Consider the following 19076-nt stretch of genomic DNA (forward strand, 5'->3'; position numbering starts at 1 on the left):
TGGCAGCAGTGCACGGCTCCATCTCTCCTGTCTCTCTCTCTGGCCTCAGGCCCAGTTCCCTGGAGCACCCATGGGGGAAAATCCAGGGAGTGAGAGAGACAAAGGGCCCAAACTCCTGGGCTCAGGCACAGACAGGTCTATGGGGGAAGGAAAAGCTATGCAAGGAAGCAAAGCCAGGAATTCATTCCCTGCTTCCCACAGGCATGTGGGTGTTCATCCGTGCCCAGGTGAGCAGGGCTCCAGCCCAGGCAATGGTGACCTGGGGACACAAATGCCATCACTGCCAGCATCCCCCCCTTTCTGCTCCTTCCCCCTCTTTCCAGACTGATCCTTCTTCCACACACTCTGGGAATGCCCTGGGCTCGAGTCAGGGTCCCTGTCCCGGCTCTGTCTCTGCCCCTTTCTGCTGCTCCCCCAGCCCTTCACTGCCAGGGCAGGATGAGGAACAGGAAAGGCCTCGGCTCTGGGCAGGAACAAAAACCTCCTGGAACTTTCCTTCTGTTTCCAGGCCAAACCCAAGCCCTGCCCCAGAGAAGCCCCTGGGAAGGAAGTTCAGCCTCCCCAGCCCAAAGCAGTGCCCAGAGCCCATCCCAGCCCCAGGCACTGCCTTCCCCGGAGCGTCTCCTCTAGGGCAGGGATGGCCCAGCGAGCACCAGGCCGGTGGCGATTGCAGCTCGGGGGAAAACAGGCGGGAGGGGATCCATGCTGGGAGTTCCAGTGGTGCTTTATGGGCCAGCACACCCAAGGGCTCCAGGCACAGAGAACCAAGAACAAAGCAGGGTCCAGGGTTTTATATGGGACAAGGGAGGTGGAGCTTTGGTGCTGCCATGGTATTTTCTGAAAAATCCCTTTGCCAGGAGTTTTCTCCTGAGAAGCTGAGAAGCCTCAGAGGAAAAGAAAAACAATAATTATCTGCTGCTGTGGAATGCAACAGGTGCATCTTTGATTGGTCCATGTTGGTTGTTTCTAATTAATGGCCAATCACAGTCAGCTGGCTCGGACTCTCTGAGAGTCACAAGCTTTTGTTATTCTTTTCTATTCCTTGCTGGCCTTCTAATGAAATCCTCTCTTCTATTCTTTGAGTATAGTTTTAATATATCATTTTCTTTTAATATATTATAAAATAATAAATCAGCCTTCTGAAACATGGAGTCAAGATTCTCATCTTCTCCCTTGTCCTGGGGCCCCTGCAAACACCACCACACTTTGGCTCTGAGCCCAATGGGCAGAGGGAACAAGGGCGGTGCAAAGGCAGGACAAAAGGGCAACAACCAACTGGGATTCAGGGGAGGATCTGCAGGGAACGGGAACCAATGGGAAAGCGGGAGTGGGGAGCATTCTGGAACTGGGGAGGAGAACCAGGATGATGTAACTTGGGTCACCAACATATAATGGACATGATGCCAGCAGGACACACACCAGGGGACAATGTCACCACACCTGTGGGGACACTGCCACCAGGACGCCTCCAGTGACACCAGCATGGCCCTGCATGGCCCCTGCGGGTGAGACTGACCCTTGCCCTGTCCCCAGGGGCGATTGGGGTCTCCTGAGCGCAGTGGCCCTGGGACACCCTGGTGGCTGTCACTCACTCCTGGGCCACTTGTCACCAGCTGAACAAGTTCCCATCCTGCCCTGCTGGGGGGTGACATTCAGCTGGGACACCACAATGGTGGCAGGGGGAACGTGGTGGCAGGAACTGGATCAGGCAGTGCCATGGCTGAGATGAAGGTGCTTGTGGCACTGTGGTGGCACAGGTGGTGGCACTGATGCTGTCCCAGTTCATGTCCCCATTCATGTTCATGTCCCCCCATGTCCCTGTCCATGGCCATTTCCAACCCAGGTCCCCACCAAAGGCTGTGTCCTCACACGTGCCCATCCAAGCACATTCAATGTCTTGATTTTTACCCCAATTTCAGGGCTTTCAAAGGGATGAACAGAAACCTTTGTGTTTGAAGGCCAAAACAAAAGGATTTATGTGTCCCTGCCAGCAGAGCATCCACGAGCTCGGGTGGGTGAGAAGAACCTTTTTTGGAGGGGTTTCTACCCCACTGTCTCCAAAATCATGGGTTTTGCCCCGGTCCGGCCCGATTTGGTTGTGGAAGATGCCCGTGGGGCAGAGGGAATTAAAATGATGGATTTATGTTGGAGAAGACCTCCAAGGCCATCCAGTGTTACTTGATGCCACCAAAAGATGCAAGAAGTGAAATTCTTCTGGGGTCAGAAGTCGACAAATCTGCTCAATGCCACTATAGGACACAAAACAACACGAGCGCACACACCGCTGTTGTCAAGGTGGAAAAAGGGAAGTTTATTTTCTGACTCCAACATTTATAGTTTTCCAAAAGTGACAGTGGATTGGAGGGTGAAAGTGCCACCTCTCCAATGACACTGGACAAACCAACAGCCTATCAAATTTCTCTTCCTCCATAAAAGAATGCAAAACAATAAGTTATTTACAGGAAGTGTGTGAGAAAGTTTGCTACAAGAATGTAAACATCAGAAGCCTTAGAAAATCTTAAAAAATCAGAGCTCTCCTCAGTGGATTTCTGATGCTGGTCTGTGGATGTGTCCAGGTGCTCATGAGGAGCCAGGAGCCATCCAGGTCTCTTCCTAACACAGATCACTGGCACCAGAGATCACCAGGGCTCTGCCCACCGGGGTCACTGGGGATCATCCAGTGCTGATCCTCCAATGAGGGATGGAGCTGTGGAGCTGGAGCAGCACAAAAAGCTCTTCCTGCCCTGGGGGCACTCCCACAGCTTCCCTCAGTGCTGGCTGCGTTGGTGCTGGGTCAAGGCTGACCTCTGGGAGAAGCTCTTCCCACACTGGGGACACTCGTAGGGCCTCTCCCTGCTGTGGATGCGCTGGTGGGCAGTCAGGTGGGAGCTCGTCCTGAAGCTCTTCCCACACTCCCCACACTTGTAGGGCCGTTCCCCCGTGTGGCTCCTCTGGTGGGCAGTCACTTCATAGCTGGTCTTGAAGCTCTTCCCACACTGGGCACACTCGTAGGGCCTCTCCCGGCTGTGGATGTGCTGGTGGGTGACAAGGTTGCAATTGTGCCTGAAGCCCTTCCCACAGTCGGGGTAGCAGAAGGGCCTCTCCTCGGTGTGAGGGCACTGGTGCAGGAGGAGGCTGGAGCTGCTCTGAAAGCTCTTACTGCATTTGTCACACTCGTAGGGTCGTTCCCCCGTGTGGCTCCTCTGGTGGACAATCAGGTTGGCACACTCACAGAAGCTCTTCCCACACTGCCCACACCCGTAGGGCCGTTCCCCAGTGTGGATTCTATAATGGTAGGTCAGGTGGCATCTCTTGCTGAAGCTCTTCCCACATTCTGAGCACTTGTGGGGCTTCTCCCCATGGTGAAGCTGCTCAGCGACCCCCAGCTCCAAGCTCCGGCCGCCCCCCTGGCACAGGGTGGGTCTTTCCTCCTCGGATCCCCGTGATCCACGTTTGCAGCCCCTCCTTGTGTGGGATCTCTGGGGCTTTTCCTCCCTACTGGATTCCTGTCCTGTGGAGCCGCTCAAAACGGCCTCTGCCAAGAGGTTCTGCCGTGGGGATTTGTCCGCCCTGCTCTCCATCCTCAGCTCCTTCCCTGGGGGAGGAAGGACAAGGAGAGGATGGGATTTGCCTCTGTGCCAGAGGGAAGGCAAGGAGATCCCCCCCAGTGCATCCCTGGCTGAACAGCATCAGCAGTGGGGCTGTGCTGCAGCCGGGGGCCATGCTGGGCTGGGAGATGGAGCAGGAGAGAGCGGGAAAGGGGCACCGACTTCCTCCTCACCTGCCTGGGGGTCCTGGGGCATCTTCCTCCTCCTCGCAGCCTCCTCCTCCACCTGGCCAAGGTTTGGGAATGGGAAATCCTGGTTTGGGGGGCAAAACAAGTGCTGAGCGTGTTGGGTTTGATGGTCCCGGTGCCCAAGGGCAGCTGGAGAAGCCAGCGCCCCTTTCAGGCTCGGGGGGCCCGGACCCCGCTCATCCCCAGCCTCCCGCACCCCTCCTGGCTGCGGGGGGTCCCTCTGCACTGGGATCGCCCCTCTCCGGGGCTCTTCCTGCTCCTGGGCTCCCGCGTTTTCCCCCCGGCTCTCCCGGGGATCCCCAGAGCCGGGATCGCCCCCTCCCTGCCGGTACCGGGCCAGCGCCCCGGGGACCCCCCGAGATCCCTGCAGGGCCATTTCCGGCTCGGCTTTGGGCTCCTGCACGATCCAAACATCCCCGCCCCGCCAAAAAACACTCCCGGAGACCCCCCCGCCATGGGCTGGGGGCGACTCTCCCTCCCCGCTCACCTGCGGGCTCCGGAGGGGCGGAACCGGGGCAGCCGCGGCCCGAGCGGGGGAACCGCGTGGGGTTGGTGCTGCGGCTGCTCCTCCGCTGCTCCTCTTCCTCCTGCTCTGGCCCTCCTCTTCCTCTGCTTCCCGCTCCTCTCTTTCCCTTTCCCTTTCTTTTTCCTCTTCCTCTGTCCCTCCTCTCCCTCCCGCTCCTGCTGCTGCTGCTCCGCTCCCAGCCCGGCCCGGGCAGTGCCGGCACCCAAAAGCAGCCGCGCTCTGCCCTGGGGGGTTCCAAAGCGGCCCCGACCCGCGGGGCTGGGAGCGATACTGGGAGCACTGGGAGCGATGGTGAGAGCAGCGGGCAGAAACTGGGAGCACTCTCCCTGCTGGTCCCGCTCTAACTGGGAGCACTGGGAGCGATGGTGAGAGCAGCGGGCAGAAACTGGGAGCGCTCTCCCTGCCGCTCTCGCTCTTACTGGGAGCAAACAGCGCCCGGAGGCGGCTCCAGCCGGCGGGGGGCGGAGAAAGGGGCGTGGTTATGCAAATAAAGGAGCGATCGCGCGCTGGGATTGGTGGGCGGGAGCAGCGCGGGGTTTGCACGGTCACGTGAGGGCCGGTGGGGGGCCTGAGCGATGGCGGCGGCGTCCGGTGAGAGGGGACAGGGAGCGAGAATGGGAATGGGGAACGGGGAATGGGGAACGGGGAATGGGGAATGGGGACAGGGATTGGGAACGGGAATGGGGAATGGGAATGGGGAGTCGGGACAGTGACTGGGAACAGGGAGAGGGAATGGGTACAGGGACCGGGAATGGGACCGGGAATGGGGACACGGCCGGGGACCTGGAATGCACTGGAAATACGGTACAGGGACCAGGAATACAGGACAGGGAGAGGAATGGGGTCCAGACTGGGCAGAGACCAGGACGCGAACGAGATAGGGGGGACATGGGAACGGGCTGGGTGAATGGGAGTGACAGCGGGAATGGGGCAGCCGCTCCAGGGGACACCAGGAAGCGGGACAGGGGCACACGGGGGCAGTTCCAGGGCAGGGGCTCCTTGATCAGCTGCCCCAGAACCTCTGCCAGGGTCTCCCAGCGCAGCCGGAGCTGCTCAGCCTGGAGTGCTCAAAGCCCTGAGCAACCCCCAAGTCCTTCCCAGGAACCCTCAGCTCCCTCGGACCCAGCATCCCCCACATCCCCTGGAACAGCCCCCCATGTCCCCATCCTTCTCTTAGTTCAACGTCTTTGTTTTTACCCAGGTTTTGGGTGTTTGGAAAGGATGAAGTGATCTGAAAAGAAAATCCAGGCCACGGAGAGCCAGGAGGATGTGGAGCCCCAGCCAGGTGTCTTCCCAGCAGGGATCACCGGCACCACGGATCACCGGGGCTCTGCCCACCGGGGTCACTGGGGGTCATCCAGCGCGGATCCTCCCGTGGGGATGGAGCTGGAGCAGCGCACGGAGCTCTGCCCACACTGGGGGCACTCCCAGGGCTTCCCTCAGTGCTGGCTGCGTTGGTGTTGGGTCAGGGCTGACCTCTGGGAGAAGCTCTTGCCACACTGGGGATACTCTTAGGGGCTGTGACATCCCCCGCAGCAGCAGGGCTGGGGAGCGGAGGGGAGGGGAGGGGAGAGGAAAGGGGAGGAAGGGAAAGGGAAGGAAAATAGAACGAAGGCTTCATGGCTTGACATAAGGACTGGGACAAATCACCCAGCAAATGCCATCATGGGCAAAACAGGTTCAAAATTAGAGACATTAGTTGAATTTGTTTCTATCCAGATCAGGGCAGGATAGTGAGAAGTAAAATAAAGCTTCACAAACACCTTGTGCCCATCCCTCCCTCCTTCCCAGCTCTGCCTCCTCCCCCAGCGGTGCAGGCAGACAGGCACTGGGGGCTCTGCTCGGTTCATCACCCGTTGTTTCTCCTGCTGCTCGGGGAGAGGAGTTGTTCCCCTCCTGTGCCCCTCCTGGGGACACTTCTCCATGAACTTCTCCAGGGTGAGTTCATCTCAGGGACAGCAGCTCTTCACAAACTGCTGCAGCTGCCTCACCCTCCATGGGCTCACAGGTCCTGCCAGGACCCTGATCCAGCGTGGGCTCCTCTCTGCAGGGTTTGCAGCTCCCTGTCAGGTCCCTGCTCCAGCACAGGTTTCTCATGGGCTCCCAGTCCCTACTCAGGCCTGCCCGGCTCCAGCACGGGCTCCTCCAGGTGCTGCAGGTGCATCTCTGCTCTCTGAGCCCTCCATGGGCTGCAGGGGCCCAGCTGCCTCCCCAGGGGCTGCCCAGGGAATCTCAGGGCAATCAGCTCCAGCCCCTGGAGCAGCTCCTGCCCCTCCTGCTGCCCATCCTGTCCTGGGCTGTGCAGAGTTGTTCCTCTCAGTGTTCTCACCCTGCTCTTCCCTGCTCATACTCACACCTACACCACCACCCATTTCCTGAAATCTCTCACCCCAAAGGTGTCACCACCATTTCCAGCTGGCCCAGCCTTGGCCAGCGGCTGCTCCATCCTCGAGCCGGCTGGAATTGACTGTGGGACACAGAGGAGCAGCTGCTTCCAGCAGCCTCTCACAGAAGGCGCTCCTAGAGCTCCCCTTACCAAAACCTGGCCATGCAAACCAAGTATAGCATGGCAGGGTTTTTATTACCATTATTGATTCTTCTTATTGCTATTGTGACTGTTATTGCTATTAACATTAAACTATTATTTTTATTACTACTAACATTTTTTAGTATTTTTGACTCTATAAATAGTGGCTATAGTAGAACTCAAAACAAAAGTTCTTCATTGCAAGTAGAAGTTATAATTCTGTCAGCCTCTTGCCCTGTCCTGTGTCATTGCTGTGTGTGAAGCTGCTGCTGCCTGGGCTCCCTATTTCCCTGGTTTGGGAAATTCTATGGCATTGCTCACATGTCAGAGGGCTCATTCAAATCAAATAGATTGCCTGAGCTCTTCTAGTCCCAGTGCTGGAAGCTTGTTTTCTAACCTTGTTGGCTTTCTCAGCTTCTGTCAACATTTGTGATTTTATAGCAGAATGTTCTGGGATGTGATTTTGCAAGATTCTCTAATCAGATTTCAGCTTTGCTCTTGGATTCCTGGATGGTGTGTCAGAGCTGAAGGCAGCAGTTTGGGTGGGAAGCCTTCAGTGGGAGCTGGGGTTGCCTCAGCAGTAGCTGGTTGTGCCCATGTGTGAAAAACACCAATCACTTGTTTTTAAAATTTTTAAAAGTTTAATAGTAATAAAATGGTTAAAAAGAATAGTGACACAATTAGAGTAATAACAATTTGGACAAATTGAATTAGGACAATCTGAGATAATAAAAGCAAAGAGTTATGGACATCCAGGTACCTTTTTCTGGGCAGCACGAGCCCGAAAAAGGACCCCTGTTAACAAAGGATTAACCCTTAACAACAATAGCCCGTTGCATATTCATACACCTCATACATGATGCATAAATTCCATTCAAACACAGGATTCTGTCTGGTCAGTGTCAGCTTCTTCCTTCTAATCCTAACAGCGCCTTCGAGGCAGGAAGAAGTTCATTTCTTCTGATAAGAGAGCAATAAATTATTCTTCTCTGAAAGATCTAGGTGTCCTGGAGCTGCTATCTCACTGCAAGTCCTTTCTTTTAAACAAAGCATCTTACATAGCATAGTTTCTATTTTAACAATTTTTATAACCTAAAACTATATTTAACTCAGTACTTAAGAAAATTAATTCAGCATTGCTTTCTAACACAACACATATAATATTGATTTTAATATTTGCAAAAAGCCAATCATAAAATACATGCATTTTTCACAATTCCCACTCTTATTCTTTGTAAATCATTTGGCTTGAGCAATATTTCTTATCTATTTGTATCTTCTGGCCTATGCTGGCAAAATAAAACAGGGGATTACACAAGGAAGAAATACAAAAACAATTGTAACACAAAATGAAAGATCTTAATTTCTTCTAATACATTACCTCACCAGCTAGATTTTAACATTGTTTTCTAATTTTTGGGTTGGTACCTGGGTTATTATATGCATATATATTTTTCTTCTTTGATTTCTTTTGCTTTTGCTAGAATGACTTTTCTGTGGTCATCAATTTTCAACAATCTGATATATTGAACTTCTCACAAACACCCCCTTCTTTGGCCAATAAATAGTCCAAAGCCAACCTATTTTGATACCCTACAGTTTTTGTTTGACTTAGCTGGCTTAATATTAGCTCTAATGCTTGGGCAGCCTTATTTGCTGCCATTTCTGTAACTGCTTGGAGTCTTGTAATACAATTCAACAGATGATTTGGAGTCAATACAGAGTTAGATTGCTGTGCTGGTTTTAGCTTTTCATTTATTATTTGTTTTTTTACCAAATCTTGAACCGTATCTTCAAGATTAAATTTAAAACAAATCCATCTCTCTCCTTTTCGACATTCAATTCCAAATTATTACCACTTTTTCTTAAATTTCTTGTAATCCAATAATTTACTCTGTTTTGCCTACAAGTTCTTAATTTGGATGGGTTATAGCAGTGGCTGTTGACATAGGTGTGTGTAATAAAAGAGGAACTTTGGTTTCTTTCTATGTGATGCTTTCTGTAGCATTTGTGACACAATCCTGCTGGTATCCCAAAAGGGAAAAGACAACAAATGAGTGCCAGAAACATAGGAATAACAGAGTTCCAGTATGGCTTATACTCCCACCTCCCATGCCTGTGAGGCTGCAACCCACAGCAGGTGTATTTGATCTTCTCGGTGGCGAAATACAGAGGCCAATATGGTCTTGCCCTTTATTTTCTTGTCGCTTTGTCTTAACTAATTTCTAGGCAAATTGTTTTTGACGCCCTTTAACTGCGGTCTCTTACTGTTCCTCAGGTATCTCTCATTCAACAGGCACTAATAATTCCCATCCACAAAACAAAGTTATTGCTTTAACACTTTTTGCAATAAGAGCATAAATTTTGTGAACTACAATACTAATTACTCTCACAATATAAGCATTTACTTATAACCCAGCTAGCATGTCCAGTATTGGAATGAATCAAATAAAGTTTACTAATGGAAATGGTAATTCTCCTTCTCCCCTGTACAATTCTCAGGCTAAGGTCAGAATACAAAAACATTCTTGATCTTTCTATCTGAAGTATTCCTCCCCCAAGGAGATGTTTTATTCAGGCAGTGCTCAAAACCAGTGATATAAGCGTTATCTTATTTCTAAATTCAGTGTTATTCTTTGTACATTTCTTGGATCATTTGGGTTTTCTCAAACCATTACCACTCAGTCCCCATTGGAAAGTCAGTTCAGTATCACCCGGTTTAAATGTGATAGTCCGTTCCTCAAGTTTCTTCACAAGTCCTTTGATTCTGCTGGCATGAATTCACTCTCTTTCCGTGATTTTGATTGTTGCCTCAGTAGTACCTGGAAAGGACTTCTTAATAGCATAGTAATAAAAGAAAGATAATACTGCATTAACTTTTACTATTTGATTTCCTCCTAAACTTTCTGGGTTTAGCTAAAAGCTTTCTTTACAGCAGCGTCTTCTTCTTCAGGAAAAAAACCTTCTCATTAACAGCAAACAAAATACACAAAAGAAAAAAAAAAAAACAAAACAAAAAACTTCTTACTTAAGAAAAACAAACCACTTTGTGAGGTTTGGAGAGTCATCAATCTCTGCTTTGATTATATCTTTGAGTGCTAGCCCCTCTCCCCCTCTCTTCACAGCCTTGCTGTCAGTGCTGTTCTTGGCCCTTCCCCCAGTGCGGCCCCTTGGCTGCAGGGCCGGAGCCGGGGAGAGCAGCCCCGGGCATGGGGACCCTGGGGGCTGCCCTGGGTCTCTTTTGCCCTCTCTCTCTCTCTCTCTCTCTCTCTCTCTTTCTCTCTCTCTCTCGGCCCACTTACCGGGCCGATGCTGCCATCCTGGGCTCGGGACCCCGACAGTCTGGGAGCCCCCCTGGCACGGAGCCAGCCACTCCTGGCCGGCAAACCATCCTCTGCTATCAAATTGTGAAAAACGCCAGTCACTTGTTTTTAAAATTTTTAAAAGTTTAATAGTAATAAAATGGTTAAAAAGAATAGTGACACAATTAGAGTAATAACAATTTGGACAAATTGAATTAGGACAATATGAGATAATAAAAGCAAAGAGTTACGGACATCCAGGTACCTTTTTCTGGGCAGCATGAGCCCGAAAAAGGACACCCGTTCACAAAGGACTAACCCTTAAAAACAATAGCGCATTGCATATTCATACATGATGCATAAATTCCATTCAAACACAGGATTCTGTCTGGTCAGTGTTAACTTCTTCCCTCCAATCCTAACCGTGCCTTCCAGGCAGGAAGAAGTTTGTTTCTTCTGATAAGAGAGCAATAAATTCTTTTTCTCTGAAAGATCTAGGTGTCCTGCGGCTGCTATCTCGCTACAAGTCCTTTCTTTTAAACAAAGCATCTTACATAGCATAGTTTATATTTTAACAATTTTTATAACCTAAAACTATATTTAACGCAGTACTTAAGAAAATGAATTCAGCATTGCTTTCTAACACAACACATATAATATTGATTTTAATATTTGCAAAAAGCCAATCATAAAATACATGCCTTTTTCACACCATGTGAGCAGGAACACCAGAGATGCCGTGACCGGGATGTTGTGCCCATGTGAGCAGAGATAGCAGAGATGCCATGACCAGAATGTTGTTCCTGGCTGGAACCCTCAGTGCCCGGCTGGAGGGAGCTGCGCTGGAGCCGCAGGTTGTGCCGGGGGTGGGCAGGGGCCGCAGCCCTGGGCAGGGCCCGGCCATGGACACTGACCCTGGGCCGGGCAGACGCTCGGGGCCCGCTCCCAGCGGGGCCGTGCGGGAGCCGGAGCAGCGAGAGAGCCCGGGCCGAGCATCAGCCCCGGGGCGGGCATGGCTGGGAGGGGGCCCGGCCCGGGGGTCCCGCCGAGCCCCCCTTGTCCGGAGCCACGGCTGCGGCAGCACCGGGGGCAGCACCGGGAGCTTTGGGACGCGCAGGAGCCGCGGGCGGGCATTCCAAGGGCTCCTTCGGGCAGGATTTTGTCCCGGTGCGGGGCAATGCCCGGGCCTGGGCGGGCTGGGGCCGCTGCCGAGCGCCGCTGCTTTTGCCCGGAGGCCCCGGGCAGAGCTCTCTGCTCGGGGCTGGGAGAAACATGGTCACTCTCCTGGGAAAATTCAAAGAGTTTAATAAAGGTCAAGGGGAGCATGGAGCAAAGGTTATTACGGCTGAGTGCATCTTGGCACTGAATCAAGACCACCCTGTTATCTTCGGGATATCCCTTAAATACCTTTTCCTTCCATCAGCCTGTTGCATATTCATGGCCACTCCTGCATAGTAAACTTTTTTCCCAAACTAGTTTCCATATTCCAAGAACTGTTTAGCATGGCTCCTCCTCGGTTCCACCTTTTTAGAGCATGCACATGCCTTGGTTGTGGTTTTGGTCCTTTTTTTATCATCACCTTCAGTTTTGGCCACGGCCCACACTGCCTTCAGACAGTGAGTGCTGATGGCTGGCACATCTGTACCAGGTGTCTTCATCTCATGTTCATTGGATGTTATCCCATCCAAGCAGGCATTTTAACACAAGCATACTTATATCAGCTATTTCACTATTATGTCTAAGCTTATAATTAACAACAGAAATAAAAACTGTATCTTTATAACAAATGTTGTAGTACATTTTTATACTTTGTAATACTTGGAAGTAGTTTGTTTTGTATCCCCACATTTTTCCCAAATGGTTTATTCTAGACTGTACCCCCCTCCCTTTACCTGTCTAACCCCTTTCCCTTGCTGAGATCATCTCCAAATCCCCACCCTGCCTCTCTGTCAATCACTCAGCATCCCATCCCCTCCATCTAGAAGCTTCGGTCCAGGATGTAGATTGATTAGCCAGAGGCCAGGGATCAGCACCCCAAGCCTTGCCCTATATGCTGTCCTAAATGTCTGTCCCCCAGTACCCATCCCTTAAGGTCACTTATTGGTCCATAAGATGTTATCTCCTTTGGGTTTCCACCTCCCTTTAAATGTAACCTTGGCACATCTCCCAGGGCTCTCCCCTGAGGTGTAGGGGCTCCTTTGGGACTCCTAGAATAAAACCTTGGAATAACCCCTGCTAAGAGTCGGCCCTTTATCTCCTACCGATGTCTCTGGTGTCTCTTGTGCTGCAAAGGCGCCCAGCCCAGGTGCCCTCAGGACCCTCGGGGCACAGAGAGCGTCTCCCCGCTGTCGGCCGTGTCGGGGCTGCCCCGGGTGTCTGCCAACTCGGGACTGGCCGGGGATCCTGAGGGGCTCCCAGAGAGACACAGACAGTGCTGCTGGTGGCAGCACCAGGAAGCTGCCGGGTTTGGGCTTTCTTTGCCAGCAAATTGCTGCACTTGGGCTGTGGTGGCACAGGGAAATGTCCAGATCTGGGCATGGGCAGTGCTATCAAACACCAGGTCTGAGTGGTGACAGTCTTGGCACCAGGAAATTGCTGCATTTTGTCCTCTTTTTCAAAAAAATTGCTGCACTTGGCTGTGTTGGAACCGAGAAATGTCCAGATTGGGGTACGGGCAGTGGCAGCAAACACCAGACCTTGGCATTGCCGATGCTGGAAGCGGAAATTGTCAGATTTTGTCCTCCTTTACCAGAAAATTGCTGGATTTTGCTCTGCTGGAACAAGGGAATTTCCAGATCTGGGCACTGGTGGTGGCAGCAAGCACCAGATCTTGGCAGTGCCAGACCCAGTAATGTTGGAAATGAATTTGTAGAGAATTTTTAAGGCTTGATAGAAGATTTATATATTATGTATGCAAGTGTCACGATCCATCCTTATGAACGGGTTTCGTGATGGTTTGTGGGTTGATCTCAGAGTGCAAAAAACACTGACACGGTACAGGGGGTTGCAGTGATAATCAAAACAAATGTACCATTATTGAATAACCACAACAAAATGTGTTGGGGAGGAACTGGGGAAAAGGGAAAAAGAGGGAGGAAGAGAAAGGAAGGTATAGAGCTACCAAACGTAGAAACGGTGAAGTTCTTCGATGTCCAGCCAATGGAGTTCACCAGGTCACGTCCAGGGAGATCTCAGGGTTGCAGTTCATCTGAACTCTATTATACTCTCTTTTTTTTGATGGGGGAAGGGGTAAAACTTGAAACCAAATCAAAGGTAGTCTATTGCATTTTGGGGGGAAAATATAGTTTTTAGAGAAAGGTACACGCAGTCCATGTTCTCAGCAGTGGGCGAGAGCCATTGTCTTCTTGGTCCACTGCTCGCACCTGCAACGTCCATCTTGCTTCGGTCAGCTTGCCTCCCCCACACACCTCCCCCAGGTTAGGGGCCTCAGTCCCAGTCCTTGGAAAGAGTGTGGGGGGCCTTTTCACATAAGGGTTTCATGTCTCGGTCTTTGATGGAGAGGCTTCTTACATCTCAGTCTGTCTGTCACGGCAGTTGTAAGACAAGTGAGGAGTCTTCTGTGGGGACACCCAACACTCAGGAGAAGTCCAGCCAGGCCGAGAGGTGGGACAACTTCCAAGGCTAGTGTTGCAAAAAGACAAGCTGCCCCCTTCTTTCTTTCATTGGGTACAGCGTAGCATACAGCAAACACACCTGTGAACAATAGCTTAGCAATGCCAGGAGCTGTGCTCAGGTCTCGGGGCCCTTGGCATGTAACTTTCTCCAACAGGGCCAGAAACTTCAGACAAGGGTCTTTTCTTCCGTGGTCCCCAATGACAAATGTGAGGCAGATGAGAGAAACTTCAGGCAGAGTCTTACACCTGCATTACATGGATGATGTACTAATCTGTGCTTCCATCAACACTTATTAGACACAGCACTTTCCAAGACTGTCACAGCAGTCAGAAGTGTGGGGTTTCAGATAGCCCAGGAAAAAATCCAGCTATCGAGCCCATGGAAGTACCTCGAGTTTTTAATCACAGGAAGGACCATAGTGCCCCATACTCTATCCATCAACGAGCACGCCCACACATTAAGAGACATGCAACAGCTGTGCGGCGTCATCACCTGGATCTGACCTCTCCTGGGCCTCACCACAGAAGAACTGGCACCGCTCTTGGACCTTCTACGAGGAGATGGTGACCTGGCTTCCCCACGCTCGTTAACGCCAGAAGCCTGTGAGGCTTTGGAGAGAGTTGTCAACGCCATCAAACACCGCCAGGCGCATCGGACAGACCGGTCCCTTCCCCTCAGCCTCGGTATTTTTGGTAAGTGCCCACACTTCCATGCATTGCTCTATCAGTGGGATCATACTGCAAAAAACCCACTCATCACCATCAAGTGGCTTTTTCTGCCACACCAACCACATCAAACAGTCACCACCCACCCGAACTTGTAGCCAAACTTATTATTATAGGCCGACATTGCCTCCGGACCCTCACAGCTTGCAATCTGGCATGCATTTCCCTCTTTTATACTTTGGAACAATTGGATTCTCTATTACAAACAAATGAACATCCGCAAATTTCATTAGACAGCTATCCCAGAAAAGTTTCAATTCATTATCCTAAACAAAGACTTTTTAAAGATTCACTGCATTTGGCCCCAAAATCGTATAAAAGTAAAACTCCACTCAAAAACGCTATCACCAAGTTCACTGATGATTCAGACAATCTCTCAAGTCAGTGTTCACCTTGAGGGACCCTGACACTCAGAAGGAGGAGTCTGATATCCAGGTTGTTGAAGGTTCCTCCCAGACTGCAGAACTTGCTGCAGCTGTGAGGGCGTTTTGAACATTCAAACAACCCTTCAAATTAGTCACAGATTCTGCATTTGTCACCAGGATAGCAGAGCAGGCAGAGCGTGCCCTGCTCAAGAAAGTCCAAAATAAAAAATTATACAGCTTGCTCTCTAAATTAATTTGGTTCATCTCCCACAGAGAGCAACCTTATCACATCCTGCATGTCCGGTCGCACACAGAGCTGCCAAGATACATCACTGAGGGCAACCGGAGAGCAGACTTGTTAGCAATGGCAGCAAGTGCCACCCACATTTCCCCCACTGCACCACACGTCTTTCAAAAGGCTCGTCTAAGCCATGCAGTCTTCCATAAGAAGGCTCCAGCTTTAGTGCATCAATTTAAGATTTCCAGAGACCAAGCCAAGGCAATTGTCTCCACCTGCCCCAATTGCCAATCCCTCACCCTCCCAACCATAGGGACAAAACGAAGAAAATTACAGTGACAACTAACTTGACCATTCATGTTTCTATCAGTGCTCGAACAGTTGATAACTGACTCATTTGAGGACCCGATGGCCACTCCCAGGACACCCCAAAATACCTTAACAGCTGCTGCCACTGTCATTGTGCTCCTGTGCATCCAAACAGTGGTTGGATGGGTCGTGCCACAACCAACAGAAAACGTATGGGTCACACTGGCGAAATCTCTCAAGCAAGACAACTTTTGCACAGCCATGGGATGTGCAAAAGCCCCACTGTCTACATGTAAGGTCGGAATCCCCCTGTCACCAAATGAATATACCTATGCAGGTAAGAAGTCCACCCCGGTAGACACCTGGGACAAGTGGATGAAGATCTTACCACATGCACCACAGGAGCCCAAAGAACTAGACCTACCAGGCTCCTCAAAGTGACTTATTGTGTAAACTTTTTCTATGAGCAACCCCAACAAAATTGGCATGAGAAATCCAAAACAACAGATGATAGTAAGAAAAGATATATCACCAAATGATAAGAGATACAATGTCGTTGACTGGTACAATTATACTGCTGAAACATTATCTAAGTCCTCTCCATTTCCCAGAGTGCTTCCCAACTAAGTGTTTCCCATCTGTGGGGTGTGGGCAGGGATCCCCTCAAAGATCAAAGGGGGCCCCTGCAGCCTTGGTCAGCTTACTACCCTCACCCCAAACACTACCCAAATAAAAAACTGGAAATGAGAAACTCAATTGGCACGCCAGAAAAGATCATACTCCCAATTCAATCAAAATTGTGATGACCAAATTTATAATTGGGGCAAGACGAAGAGGGTCGCTGTTTCTGTCTTTCTACCATGGGTTGCAGCTGCAAAGGCCCTCAGTGAGCTTTCTCACCTGGAGTGCTGGCTTAGTAAGCAGACCAACGCTACGTCCCCTGCCTTATCAGAACTTCTAGTGGACGAGGAAACCACCAGACATGCCACCCTTCAGAACAGAGCAGCCATCGCTTTCCTGCTGCTCTCCCATGGCCATGGTTGTGAAGATTTCAAAGGGCTTTGTTGCTTTAACGTGCCATCGAAAAGCACATCGATCCAGGCCAACATCAAACAAATGCAAGAGCAAATGAAGTCCCTTCTTACTGAAAATAAAGTTGTGGACATGATGGACAAAATGATCAGGCAGTGGGGCGTTCCTCTGTGGGTGGCCCCCATTCTTAAAAGTTTATTGTGGGTCCTTCTCATAGTTGTTATCGTTTCAGCAGCACTGATGTGTTTTCAGAAAAGAATTGACAAAACACTGGGAAATGTTTATTTAATAAATAAAAAAGGGGGAGATGTGGGAGACAGCCATGGAGAAGACGAACCTGGAATGCCATGGGAGGACAGCACTGTTTAAATTAAGGTGAGAGACTGGTGCAATTCCCCATGGTTCTTTGCTTGTTAATGTTAATGTGCTGTTGTCAATCGACTGCTGTTCATCCCCCAGTTCCAGAAAGTTCTGTACTCCCTGTTCCTCCATTGGCTTTCCCTGAGAGACCCCTCCCACTCTGCTCCCCCATTGGTGTATCCTGTGTCACCCCACCTTAACTCCAGCCCTGGCTCCATTCCCCATTGGATGACCCCTCCTGTCTTCCTCCAGTTATATACCCCGGCTCCAGCCCTGTTCCTAGCTCTTTGCCTCTGGTTCCCTTCAGCAGAGGTTGTGTTCCTGCTTGCTCCTGTTTCCCTCTTCTCCCTCACTTCACCTGGACCCTGGGATTTTCCCTTAATAAACCCAGCTGGATCTGCTATGTGAGGAGTCCTCTCGTCCCTCTGGTGAGGCTTTGATTGCACCATCTGGGCTCAGGGTCTGCTGGGCTGGGGGAGTTGTCAAGGCAGCCCCAAGTGGAGACGCTTTTGGTGCTGCAGGCACCTGACAGCACCTGCCTGGGGAAGCTGCTCTGGCCACCTGCTCAACCAATTCCTTTTCCCAAGCAGCAGCTCCCAGCGTCCTCATCCGAAGCCCAGAGAGAGAGGGAGCAGCTGCCCTCAGCCCTGTCCTTTACCGCATCCCAATTCTCATGGAATGTCCTCTCTCAGAGAGAAACTCCCAGAGAAGAGAAGTGCGACCAAATCCCCTTCTCCCCTGAGCTTGATCACTTCTTTTGTTTCTTACGGACCCAGTCCATCAGAGCAGTGGTATTGCACTGACAGCTGGGACACCAGCAGGGGATCACCCCACACTACCCAGTGTGCACCAGGCTCAACCAGGTCTGCTTCTCCCCTGACTCCACCAGGCCTCTTCCCTTGTCTGTGGTTTTGCTGGATAGTGGGTCAGGACAGTGAGAATCTCCTTCATCCATTCATTCACCATTTAGGACCCTGCAGACACTTCCTTAAATTTCTCCCCAAGGTGACCTCAGCCCACCAATGATGTCACAGCTCTTGTCCGTCTATTCAAATCTCCCATTGGTCTCTTCTCCAAGGGCACAAAGCAGCAAAACCCCTGAGGAAAATCCTCCCCCTTGGGCCCTGCAGCTCCTGGGGCAAGTTCCAGAGCAAACAGTCAAGGCAGTGGCCTGAGATGTTTTCCCAGGTGGCCCACAAGACATCTCTGCTGGATCCAAAAGGTCCCCGGAAAAAGAGAGATGCAGAACCCCTCACTAATGCCCTGGAATGTCGAACAGGAATCACAGCCTTGGACAGCTCTCAGAAACCACTTCACTGTGGATTTTCCTTCCTGGAGGCCCAGGATGTCTGAATGTCCTCCTGGTGCCTCAGGGCCTGGGTAAACAGGGCTCGTCAGAGATGCTGGCAGGCACCAACACCCCTCCTCCTCACAGGGCACCTCTGTCACCCCAATTAGCTCCGAGTGGCTGCCTGGGGACAGGTGCCCACTTTCCCATGTGCCCTGGGATGGGCACATCCTGCTCAGTTCCAGTGCTGGCCTGGGCCCAGAGCCAGGGCCATGACCCAGGTGCTCTGGGAGGGCTCCGAGGCTGCAGGTGTGACAGGATGAGGAGCAGGGCAGGGCATATTCCCCTCTGGACAGTGCTCTGGGCATGGAGCTTGGTCGGGTTTGGCATCTGCAGGGAAAGGGATATCGAGTTGTGTGGATGTGGGAATTGTCACAGCTGAGCCATTCCCCAGCCCTCAGCCTTGTCTGCAGGTGATCAGCATTGCCCAGTGCTCCCCAGTGTCTGCGGTGTCTGAGATGCCAATCAGCCACCTGATCACGTGTCCCTTGTTCCCCTTGTTCTCCCACATGTTGGGTTTGGGGCCAGGCTAAGCTCTGGGGTGTCCCACAGGGAAAGCTCTGGGAGGGGAGGGGCAGCAGGAGATGGGGGATCTGGCACTGGGGCTGTTGGAGGATGGATTGTGTTGGACTGGGGGTTGTCCCCACAGGGTCCCCAGGTGCCTTTGGCTCCCTGGCTGCCCCCCTTAGCCCCACAGGTGCCTGGGCCCTTCCAGGGGCAGCTGCCCTGTGCAGGAAGCTGGAGGGATGCCAGGCAAGGGGGCTGGATCCGTGCCTCAGGTGGGGATGGGCTCTGTGCCAGGGCTAGGGGCTGTGCCAAGCCGGGCTTTGGCCTGGGGGCTGGCAGGGAGGGTGCAGGGAGGAGTCCCGGCAGGGATAAAGGTGCTCCTCACCTGATGCAGCCTCAGGCAGC

The 19076-nt window shown here is 51.5% G+C and overlaps 1 long non-coding RNA gene across 1 annotated transcript; it reads right to left on the reverse strand.

The window, feature by feature from the left end:
• Positions 1–3271: 3271 nt before the first annotated feature.
• On the reverse strand, positions 3272–4317 carry LOC132078403 (uncharacterized). Its single transcript, XR_009419267.1, has 3 exons — positions 4284–4317; positions 3782–3860; positions 3272–3595 (listed from the first exon to the last, which is right to left on the reverse strand). It is a non-coding gene; the product is annotated as an uncharacterized LOC132078403 (long non-coding RNA).
• Positions 4318–19076: the final 14759 nt, after the last annotated feature.

The sequence above is a fragment of the Ammospiza nelsoni genome, chromosome 12 (genome assembly GCF_027579445.1).
Source record: "Ammospiza nelsoni isolate bAmmNel1 chromosome 12, bAmmNel1.pri, whole genome shotgun sequence".
NCBI lineage: Eukaryota > Metazoa > Chordata > Aves > Passeriformes > Passerellidae > Ammospiza > Ammospiza nelsoni.